This window comes from Tupaia chinensis, unplaced genomic scaffold (assembly GCF_000334495.1).
Source record: "Tupaia chinensis unplaced genomic scaffold, TupChi_1.0 Scaffold146230_1, whole genome shotgun sequence".
Lineage (NCBI taxonomy): Eukaryota > Metazoa > Chordata > Mammalia > Scandentia > Tupaiidae > Tupaia > Tupaia belangeri.
The window spans coordinates 43,536-51,977 of NW_006206086.1; the positions used below are offsets into that span (position 1 = coordinate 43,536).

At 40.1% G+C, this 8,442-nt stretch overlaps 1 pseudogene; it reads right to left on the minus strand.

The window, feature by feature from the left end:
* The window catches only part of LOC102472724 (endoplasmic reticulum-Golgi intermediate compartment protein 2-like), a 13,919-nt pseudogene that overhangs the window by 4,239 nt on the left and 1,238 nt on the right, over positions 1-8,442 (minus strand).

Below are 8,442 nucleotides of genomic sequence, written 5' to 3' on the forward strand. Positions count from 1 at the left end.
CCACGCCACAATCCCTTCTCCATTCTCCGCTCGGGATCTTGGGCATGCACACACACACACCCGAGAACAGGCTGTGATCTAGCTATTTTGGGAGAAACAGAGAAATGACTTTTCAGTGATAATTTGGACTCCAACATATGAAACTCACGTGGAGAGCCAGAAGGGAACAGAAGAAGCCTTCTGGAAGAGATATCTTCATCACTCCTGTGATCTAGCAATTTGGGGGAAAATAGAAATGAAGACTTACCACTAATAATTTGGGTTCTCATATACAAAACTAGCATGGAGATTTGGAAGGGAAATGAACAGGACTTCTTTTTTTTTTTTTTTTTTGGAGAGGTTTTTCACTATAGGGCGTGTGCGCTCACCAGACAGACAGAGAGAGACATAAAGACAGAAAGCAAGAAATCACCCCCCAGGGGTAATGGTCACACCGCAATCCCTTCTCCTCCATTCTCCTCTTGGGATCTTGGGCACGCACTCACTTGCGCCCAGAATGAGTTTTAAGCTACTGGGTCTGGGAAGTGAACTGTGGTCGACTATATGGGAATCCAGTGACATAGCCATTACGCTAACTGCTGGTTCCCTGAACTGGACTTCTTGAAGAGACATCTTCATCACTCCGGCGATCAAGTCAAGTCATTTTGGGGGGAGAAATGACGACATTCCACTGATAAGTTGGCTTCCAGCATACAAAAACTTGCATGGTAGGAAGAGCACTTGCAGGCCTCCTGTCTCTGTATCTGTCTTTGTCTCTCTCTACCTCTGTCTCTCTCTTCTGTATTTTTTTAAATTTTTGCTTTTTAGAATTTTTTTAAGGTGAGGCATTGTTTTTTTTTTTTTTTTTTTTTTTTTTTTTTTTTTTTTTTTTTTTTTGAAGTCCTTCTGGTCTCTCCTATCCCTTTATATTGTTAATAATTCCCTGTACTCCTACAAACCCAGGAGAGGCAGAAAGCAACAGGACAGGCATTATTGAAGAGACAGCTTCATCATGCCTGCAATTAAGACATTTTTGGGAAACAGAGAAATGAAGACTTTCCACTCATAATTCAGCCTCCAGAATAAAAATCTCATGAGAGAGGCAGAAGGGAACAGAGCAGGCCTTCTTGTTCATGGCTCCTGCAATCTAGGAATTTTTGAGAAACAGAAATGAAGACTTTCCACTGATAATTTGTCCTCCAGCATACAAAACTCATGTGGAAAGGCAGAATGGAACAGATCAGTCCTTCTTCAAGAGACATCTTCATTGCTTTGGAGATCTAGCCATTTTTGGGGAAACAGAGAAATGAAGACTTTCCGCTAATAATTCGGCCTCCAACATACAAAACTCTTGTGGTAGAAAGAACACTTGCAGGCCTCCTGTCTGTGTATCTGTCTTTGTCTCTCTCTACCGCTGTCTCTTTCTTCTTTCTTTTTTGAAATGTTTGCTTTTTAGAATTATTTAAGGTGAGATATTTTTCTTTCAGGGCCTTCTGTATCCATCTATCTCTTTATATTGTTAATAATCCCTCTCCCCCTCCAAACACAAGAGAAGCAGAAGGGGAGGGAACAGGCCTTCTTGAAGAGACAACTTCATCACTCCTGCGATCTAGCCATTTTGAGGGAAATAGAAAAATGTAAACTTTTCAGTGACAATTAAGCCTCCAGCATACAAAACACCCATGGAGAGGTGAAAAGTAACATAAGATACATCTTGAAGAGACATCTTCATTGCCAATGCTATCTAGCCATTTTGGGGGAAACCGAGAAATCAAGACTTTTCACTGATATTTAGGCTTCCTACTTAAAAAACTATCATAGAGAAGCAGAAGGGGACACAACAGGCCTTGTTCAAGAGACATCTTCATCACTCCGGTGATCTAGCCATTTTGTGGGAAACAGAGAAATTAAGACTTTCCAGTGATAATTTGACCTTCAGTAAAAAAAAAAAAAAAAAAAATGCTTGGAGAGGTGGTAGAGAAGATAACAGGCTTTCTTGAAGAAATATCTTCATAGCTCCTGGGATATAGATATTAAAAGGAAACAGAGAAATGAAGACTTTCCTCACATAATTCGGTGTCCAGAATACAAAACTCGCATGGAGAGGTGCAAGGGAACAGGATAGTCCTTGAAAAGACATCTTCATAGCGCTAGTGATCTAGCCATTTTAGGGAAACAGATAAATGAAGACTTTCCAGTGATAATTAGACCTCCAGCATAAAAAAAACTCGCATGGAAAGGCAGACTGGAACAGAACAGGTCTTCTTGAAGAGACATTTTTATCACTCCAGTGATCTAGCCATTTTGAGAAGAACAGAAAAATGAAGACTTTCCACTGATAATTCGGCCTTGGCCTCAAGCATACAAAATTCGAGTGATGAGGCAGAAGGGAACAGAACAGGCCTTCTAGAAGAGACAGCTTCATATCTCCTGCAATCTAACCATTTAAAGGAAACAGAGAAATGAACACTTTCCACTCATAATTTGGCCTCCAGCATAAAAACCTCACATGGAGAGGCAGAAGTGAATAGAATGGGCCTTTTTGAAGAGACATCTTGGGAACCAGCAGTTAGCATAATGGCTCTGTCGCTAGACTCCCACATAGTCGACCATGGTTCATGTCCCAGTTGCTTGAAACTCACGCCCGGGCACGTGTACGTGCGTGCCCAAGATCCCGAGAGGAGAATGGCGGAGAAGGGATTGTGGCATGACTACCTGGAGGGTGATGTCTCGCTTTCTGTTTCTATGTCTCTGTCTGTCTGGCAAGCGCATGTGCTCTATAGTGAATATCTCTCCAAAAAAAAGGAAGAGACATCTTCATCACTCCTGTGATCCAGTGATTTTGGGGAAAACAGAGAAATGTAGACTCTTCACTGATAATTCAGCCTCCAGCATAAGAAACTCTCATATAGAGGCAAAAGGAAATACAACAGACATTCTTCAAGAGACATCTTCATTACTCCGGTGATCTACCCATTTTGGGGGAAACAGAGAAATGAAGACTTTCAACTGAAAATTCAGCCCCCAGCATACAAAACTTGTGTGGAGAGGCTTAAGGGAACAGAACAGGTCTCCTTGAAGAGACTTCTTCATCACTGCTGCAATCTAGCCATATTGGGAGAAATTGAGAATTTAAGGCTTTTCACTGAAAATTCAGCCTTCAGCATACAAAATTCACATGGAAAGGTGAAAGAGAACAGAACAGACCTTCTTTAAGAGACATCTTCATAGCTCCTGCAATCTAGCCATTTTGGGAAAATAGAGAAATGAAGACTTTCCATTGATAATGTGGCCCCAGCATACAAAACTCACCTGGAGTGGCAGAAGGGAACAAAACAGACCCTCTTCAAGAGACCTCTTCATATCTCCTGCGGTCTAGCCATTTAAGGAAACATAGAAATAAAGACTTTCCAGAAATAATTTATCCTCCAGAAAAAAAAAAACAAAAACAAAAAAAAAAAAAAAAAAAAAACAAAAAAAAAACTCGGATGGAGAAGTGGAAGGGAATAGAAGAGGCCTTCTTGAAGAGACTAGTGATTTTGAGTAAAACAGACAAAAGTAGACTGTTCACTGATAATTTGACCTCCAGCATAAGAAACTCACGTAGAGAGGCAGAATGGGACAGAACACACCTTCTTGAAGAGACATCTTCTTTACTCCGGCGACCTAGCCATTTTGGAGGAAACAGAGAAATGAAGAGTTTCCACTGATAATTTGGACTCCCACATACAAACTAGCATGGAGAGGTGGAAGGGAACAGAACAGCACTTCTTGAAGAGACATCTTCATCACTCCTGAAATCTAGCCATTTTGGGGGAAACAGAGAAATGAAGACTTTCCACTGATAATTTGGCTTCCAGCAAACAAAACTTGCATGGAGAGGTGGAAGGGAACAGAACAGGCCTTCTTTAGGAGACATCTTCATAGCTCCTGTGATCCAGCAATTTAGGGAAACAGAGAAATGAAGACTTTCCACTGATAATTTGGCTTCCAGCAAACAAAACTTGCATGGAGAGGTGGAAGGGAACAGAACAGGCCTTCTTTAGGAGACATCTTCATAGCTCCTGTGATCCAGCAATTTAGGGAAACAGAGAAATGAAGACTTTCCACTGAATTTTCCACAAAATTTGCGTGATAGGAAGATCACTTGCAGGCCTCCTGTCTCTGTATCTGACTTTGTCTCTCTCTACTTATGTCTCTGTCTTCACTCTTATTTTTAATTTTTGCTTTTTAGAATTTTTTAAGGTGAGGTATTTTTCTTTCAGGGCCTTCTAGTCTCTCCTATTTCTTTATATTGTTCATAATTCTTTCTCCAACTCTAAACCCAGGAGAGGAGTAAAGGAAAAGAACAGGGCTTCTTGAAGTGACATCTTCATTGCTCTTGCAATCTAGCCATTTTAGGGAAACAGAGAAATGAATAATTTCCACTGATAATTCAGCCTCCAGCATAAAAAACTTGCATGGAGAGGCATATCAGAACAGATCAGGCCTTCCTGAAGAGACAACATCGCTTCTTCAATCCAGCCATTTTTTGGGAAACAGAGTAATGAAGACTCCACTGATAATTTGGCCTCCAGCATACAAAACTCGTATGGTAGGAGGAGCCCTTGCAGGCCTGCTGTCTCTGTATCTGTCTTTTTCCCTCTCTACTATTGTGTCTTCTCTCTGTTTTTTTTAATTTTTTCTTTTTAGAGTTTTTTAAGTTGAGCCATTTTTCTTTCAGGGCCTTCTTGTCCCTCTTACTCCTTTATCTTGTGAGTAATTCCCTCTCCCTGTCCGAACCCAGGAGAGATGGAATAAAATAGAACAGGCCTTCTTGAAGAGACATCTTCATTGCTTCTGTGATCTAGCCATTTTAGGGAAACAAAGAAATGAAGACTTTCCACTGATAATTCGGCATCCAGCATACAAAACTCACGTGCTGAGGCAAGGGGAACAGAACAGGCCTTCTTGAAGGGACATCAAGATTGCTCCAGCGATCTAGTTATTTTGGGGCAAAAAGAGAAATGAAGACTTTCAGTTCATAATTCAGCCTCCAGCATACAAAACTCGGGTGGTAGGAATAGCACTTTCAGGCCTCCTGTCTCTATATCTGTCTCTCTCTACCTCTGTTACTATCTTCTCTCTTTTTTTATATTTTTGCTTTTGAGAATTTTTTAAGGTGAATCATTTTTCTTTCAGGGCCCTCTGGTCCCTCCTCTCCTTTTATATAGCTAATAATTCCCTGTCACCCTCCAACCGCAGGAGAGAAGGAAGATAACAGAACAGGCCATCTTAAAGAGGCAACTTCATCGCTCTTGCGTTCTAGCCATTTTTGGGGAAAGAGGGAAATGTAGACTTTCCACTAATAACTTGGCCTCCCGCATAGAATACTCACATGGAGAGGCAAAAGGGAATAGAAAAGTCCTTCCTGAAGACACATCTTTACCCCTCCTATGAGCCATTTTGGGAGAAACTGAGAAATGAAGATTTTCCACTAATAATTTGGCCTCCAGCATACAAAACTTGCATGGAGAGGCAGAAGAGAACAAAACAGGCCTTCTTAAAGAAACATCCTCATTCCTTCAGCAATCAAGTCATTTTGTGGAAAATAAGAAATGAAGACTTTCCACTGATAATTTGGCCTCCAGCCTACAAAACTCATGTGGTAGGAAGAACACTTACCTCTGTCTCTATCTTCTCTCTTTTTTTGATTTTTGCTTTTTAGAATATGTTATGGTTTGTCATTTTTCTTCAGGGCCTTCAGGTTTCTTCTATCCTTTTATTTTAAAAATAATAATAATAATAAAAATCTCCCCCTCCAAACCCAGGATAGACAGAAGGTAACAGAACAGGCCCTCTTGAAGAGACATATTCATAAGTCCTGCAATCTAGCCATTTTGGAGGAAACAGATAAATAAAGACTTTTCACTGATAATTCAGCCTCCAGTATATAAAACTCTAATGGAGAGGCAGAAGGGAACAGAACAGACTTTTGTAAAGAGACATCTTCATCACTTTTTCTTTCAAGACATTTTTTGGAAAACAAGGAAATGAAGACTTTCCACTGATAATTCATCTTCCAGCATATAAAACTTGCATGATAGGAAGAGCACTTACAGGCCTCCTGTCTCTTTATCTGTCTTTATCATACTCTACCTCTGTCTCTGTCTTCTCTCTTTTTTAAAATTATTGCTTTTTAGGATTTTTAAAGGTGAGCCATTTTTCTTTCAGTGCCTTCTCTTCTCTTCTACTCTTTATTTTTTTTAAATAATTTCCTCTCCCACTCCAAACACAGGAGAGGCAGAAGGGAACAGAACAGGCCTTCTTGAAGAGACATCTTCGTCACTCCTGTGATCTAGCCTTTTTCAGTGAAACAGAGAAATGTAGACTTTTCACTGATAATTAGGCCTCCAGCATACAAAACTCGCATGGAGAAGCCTAAAGCAATAGAATAGGCCTTCTTTAAGAAACATCTTCATTGCTCCTTTGATCTAGCCATTTTTGGGAAACAGAAATGAAGAATTTCCATGATAATTCAACCTCCAGCATAAAAAGCTTGCATGGAGAGGCAGAATGGAACAGATCAGGCCTTCTGGAAGAGACATCTTCATATCTCCAGCACTTTAGCCATTTTAGGGAAACAGAGAAATGAAGACTTTCCATGGACAATTCAGCATCCAGCATACAAAACTGACATGGAGATGCAGAAGGGAACAGAACAGGCCCTCTTGAAGAGACATATTCATTGCCCCTGCCATCTAGCCATTTTGGGGGAAACAGAGAAATGAAGATTTTTCCCTGGTAATTTGGCGTGCAGCATACAAAACTCAGGTGGGGAGGCTGAAGGGAACAGAACAGGCCTTTTTTTTTAAATTATTTTTGGAGAGTTTTTGCTATAGGGTGCGTGTGCTCACCATACAGACAGAGAGAGACAGAGAGATAGAAAGTGAGAAATCACCCACCAGGGGGGATGGCCATGCCACAATCCCTTCTCCTCCATTCTCCTCTCGGGATCTTGGGAACACATGCACACACGCCTGGTGTGAGTTTTAAGCCACCAGGTTCGGGACGCGAACCGCAGTTTACTACGTGGGAGTCCAGCGAAATAGCCATTACACTAACTGCTGGTCCCTCAGAACAGGCCTTCTTAAAAAGACATCTTCATCACCCCCATGATCTAGCTATCTTGTGAGAAACAAAGTAATAAAAACTTTCCATTGATAATTCAGCCTAAAGCATTCAAAACTTGCATGGTAGGAAGAACCCATAAGGACTCATGTCTTTCTATCTGTCTGTGTCTCTATCTACCTCTGTCTCTGTCTTGCTGGTCCCTCAGAACAGGCCTTCTTAAAAAGACATCTTCATCACCCCCATGATCTAGCTATCTTGTGAGAAACAAAGTAATAAAAACTTTCCATTGATAATTCAGCCTAAAGCATTCAAAACTTGCATGGTAGGAAGAACCCATAAGGACTCATGTCTTTCTATCTGTCTGTGTCTCTATCTACCTCTGTCTCTGTCTCTGTCTTCTCTCTGTCTGTCATACTATCTTTTGAATAATTCCCTCTCCCTATCCAAACCCAGGAGAGATGGAAGTAAATAAAACAGACCTTCTTGAAGAGACATTTTCATCACTCCTGTGATATAGCCATTTTGGGGGAAACAGAGATATCAAGTATGTCCACTGATTATTTGGCCTCCAGCATACAAAACTTGTGTGGAGAGGCAGAAGGGAACAGAACAGGAGTTCTTAAAGAGACATACATCTTCAGAGCTCCTGCAATATAGTCAATTTTTGAGAAACAGAGAAATGAAGGCTTCAGACTGATAATTTGGCCTTCTACATACCAAACTCGCGTGAAGAGGAGGAAGGGAGCAGAATAGACCTTCTTTATGAGACATCTGCATAACTCCTGTGATCTAGGCATTTAGAAAAACAGATAAATGAAGACTTTTCACTGATAATTGGGCCTCCAGCATAAAAAAAAAAAACTTGTGGGGAGTGGCGAACTGGAACAGAAGAGGCCTTCTTTTTTTTTTTTAATGTCTTTTATTTTATTTTTTTTAATTTTATTATCATCATAATCTTCTTTCTACTACACTAGATTACATATAACTTTACATTGACTTCCATTGCTTTTTCAAAAGGGAATGCCATGCATGTCAGTCAATACAGAGATATCAATCTCCCCGCTTTATCATTCAATATCTTTTCCATGCTTTTCCCAATAATTATTATTATAATTTTTTTAAACAGTCAATCACTATTTCTCATTTTGCTTATTAAAAAGACTTCACCCATCATGAAATACTTTCCAGACCGGTTCAGTTGAGAATACTATACATGTCATCATCAACAGGTAATAAACCATATCTATTTCTCATTAACATCCTGCCTCTCTATTGTTCACTGCTGTCTTTATCCTCTTCTCCCTCCTTTTTTTTTTTTTATACTTTGTTTTTTATTATAAATTTTTTTTT